At 36.3% G+C, this 3,685-nt stretch overlaps 1 pseudogene; it reads right to left on the minus strand.

Annotated features, from left to right (window-relative positions):
• Positions 1–1,450: 1,450 nt before the first annotated feature.
• Positions 1,451–1,930, minus strand: LOC149558732 (pre-mRNA cleavage factor Im 25 kDa subunit 2 pseudogene; annotated as a pseudogene).
• Between the last annotated feature and the right edge of the window lie 1,755 nt (positions 1,931–3,685).

Below are 3,685 nucleotides of genomic sequence, written 5' to 3' on the forward strand. Positions count from 1 at the left end.
CTTTTATGCATTTGAAGACCCTTTTGAATTCAATTTATTTTCACTTTATCTTCTCCTCTTGCCACATGTCAATTTTCTATTGGCCATAACAACATTTGAGATATTTTTGATTAATTAATATTTTAATATTAATTAATTTTTTTAATTTCTTACTTTACCTTCTCAAGGGCGCTCACATCTTTATGCATATTAATATTTTCAATATCCTGTAGCACTAGACGCCTCCAATTTTTTCTTTATGTGCATACTGGGCAAGTTTCCTTTACGCTCTCATGACCTAAGCATATCCCTGGAGCATCTTTAAAATTGTTTTACGCTTTCATGACCTAAGTAGAGCAGCGTAGGGCTTTGAAATTTGACTTAAAGGCATACACTTGAAGTCTTCACATAGCATTGGGAAGGCTTAACACTTCAGCCTTTGCTCATATGCTTGAGTGTAACCCTATAGAAGCTTTGCACTGATCTTTTTGCTCTTGTGAGTCAAAATAGGCTTGACTCTAGCCCCCACGGGCCCCTCCAAACATGGCTTGACTTAAAAATTCGTGTGTCTTTTAAGACACTCGCACTTTGTGTAGATTGTATTTAAATCATTTCGAAATCTATCCCATCCCCAATGTAGGATAAATAGTTTTTGAATGTATTTCCCTCTGCTCCCTTTTTGCAAACATGGATACTTTATTCTAACGTGAGTATGCCCTTTAATCTGCTCAATTCCATTGGAGAATCTAAACCTCTTTATGTGGTAGCTTCCTTGGCACTGACTATTCACGTGGGTTGAGATTCCTATTTTCATGTTGCTTTTAGCTTCCTTTCTAGCCTATGAAGTCTTTCCTGCAAATTACATGGAGCTTGTCTTTTACCTGCAGCCTCTTTTTTATGAACATCACACCTACCCCTAGCACTACTTCATTTCATAGCCACACCTATCCTTCCTTATGCATGTGGATCTATTCCTTCTTTCCCTTTGTGGAGATGACACTCCTTCAATTGCTACAAATGCTTTATGATGGCCTAGCAGCTCAACACTTGGGCTCTCTGTTATGGAGTTGCTCCACTCAACGTCGGCTTCTTCTTTATAGTGTGGATTTCTCTTGCTTGGCATAGGGTGCTTTGCCTTGAAGTTGCAAATTAATACATTTTTCTTGCATGTATGCCCTTCTTTAAATATTGACTACTCAGTTCTCCTTTGGCATGGGGGTCCTTTATCCAGCCAGTTGCTTCAAACTTACATGGGCAGCTTAATCTTTCCTACGCATGTCTCCAAGATGTGCCTACCTTAGCTTCCTTTTTCACAAATGTCTGCTCAAGTGGAATTCCCTATTTTGGCATGCTCTACCTTCTCCATTTAAACATACAGCTTTTCATCTATGCGTGGGTCTTTTATTCAACCCTTGTTCGAAGAAAGAAAACTTGAGACTCTAAATGATTTACAACATATTCCCAATGCAACTCAGCCATTAATCATGATAAAAGTAAATCTTGAGAGCTGCTACAAAATAGTTGAGATAACAGGATAATATCTCTAGACATTGTCATAGAGCTCAAACAATGGAACAACAAGAAGTTTCAAGTTTTTCAAAACTGCAAAGTATACCCTTTCAGATAGATGAACTAGGAAGAATTTCTTGCATTCCTTTGGTTTTTTTATATGTGGTGGATAGTAGGGATACATAAATCTCTCAAAAATAGGTCTCCACCACAAAACAACACACTCTCCAATCTGCCAATCTAGCTAAAGAGCACTAGAAATTGCAGCAAGTTTACTTGATAGCTTCCGCTTCAACTTTTCAATTTCATTTTGACCAAGCTTCAATCGTCCTCCAGGAAGCTTGTAGAAAGTGTTCCCAATCTATAGTAGCATTATATGAGGATGGTTGTGCTCCTACACTAGAAGGATAGCCTCTGCACTTGTCGACATGACTTCTTTCATGTAACATATAGATGATAGGATAAGCCTATACATCCAAAATCAAGGGTAATCATTCTATGGAAGGTGGGAGCACATTCTCTATATGTTCAAAGTTTGGTTTCTCATAAAGCACCCTAAAATCTAACTTTTAATTCCCATGTCTTCAACTTGCATTGGATTGTGTCTTTGCAAGTTTTTCTTTTCTTTTAAATTAAATTGTGTCTACATTTTGAACATCAACATTTGGGATCACAATGTGTTCACAAATTGCTCCATTTTAAGCTATGCTTCATCCCCTACCACAAATGTATGCACTGTCCCTTCATTCTTTGAGTTTCCTTTCTCAAAATTAATGGAGGTTTTGGTAACCTTTAAGTCCCTATTTATATCTAATGCCTACTTAAAAATCCTTTGAGAATCTTGAGTCCACACACATTTGCATTGTTATGATGAGATGAGTTGAGCCCTAGGTAGGTCCGGCTAAAAAAATTGTTTTCAAATGACTGACTTCTTAAAATGCCCTAATGAACATCCAATACTGATCAATTCTAAACTTAATCATTTAGCCATCATTTTTTAGCTCAATTTACAACTTTCTGCCAATTGTCAATTCAATACCAAGGGGTCCTTTGACTAACTTTGAAAATTGACAAAAGCACCTAATCGAGCTTTGAAATTTGACACGTTGATTCTTTGTTCTACATGCTCCTACCTAGTCAAATCTCATCTTAAGACAAGTTCTCAGTCAAAAGATATCAACCTCTAAAGTTGCTCACTTAAAATCATCTACAAACAAACATGTCAGAAAATAATAAATTGTGTTCGAATTTGGCTTCAAAAACTAGGTAAACTAACACTTGGGGGCACAAAAATTGGGGCATAAGTTCATATCATGAGGAGAGTATAAATATACAATTTGGGCTCATGATGAATAATAGGACACAAATGGCGAGCGGTCAAAGTGAGCTACTCCGAATTTGCAGATTGGAAACACTATTAGAAGGCATTTTTTACAAATGGAATTTACCTGGGAAAGTGTGCAAATGGATTTGTCAAGATGTGAAAATTGGCACACTTAAAGTATTTTTAGAGTACAACATAGTGGTAGAATTCATTCAACCTCACCTACCATGGATTTTGAGATATCACATCATGAATAGGGGTACTGACAAATCTGCAAATGCTGACACTAGTAAAAAAACTAGAAATTGCTTTTGGAATCATGTTTGAAAAATGATCAAATGGATTCTTCATAAGCTCAAAATCAAAATGTAACATGTCTTTAACCTCTAAAATGTAACACAAAATGAATTTTCTCATTTTGGTCAACTAGGCCGAAATTATAATAGGTCAAACAGGGCCTTCCAGAATTATGAGCAATGTGCATCAGCAACATCAATAAATGTCCAACTTTGAGGGATTCAAAACCTAGTCAAACGGATTCAAAATGACTCAAAATCTAAAACATAGGCTCTTAGTTATGGACACTAGACCAAAGTAGCAAGTTGTGAAACACTATTGGGTGCAAAATATTTAGTTGCAAACATGGCCTCCTGTCACTATTTGACACTAAGGTGAAAATGCATATTTGACAATTACTCAAAACAGGACTTCACAGAATAGCTCAAAATGTCATTTTAACTTCATGAAATGAGTAGACATATTGAATAAAAGGTGATAGAAGCATTAAACACCTCTTAAGTCTCAAATGGATAGTCAGGTACACATGCATCTAAAAGTGCTTATAGGGCTTAATTTCTTCAATGGTACTCAAAA

Source organism: Cupressus sempervirens, chromosome 5 (assembly GCF_028749045.1).
Source record: "Cupressus sempervirens isolate cs-2001-9-10 chromosome 5, ASM2874904v1, whole genome shotgun sequence".
In the NCBI taxonomy this organism is placed as follows: domain Eukaryota; kingdom Viridiplantae; phylum Streptophyta; class Pinopsida; order Cupressales; family Cupressaceae; genus Cupressus; species Cupressus sempervirens.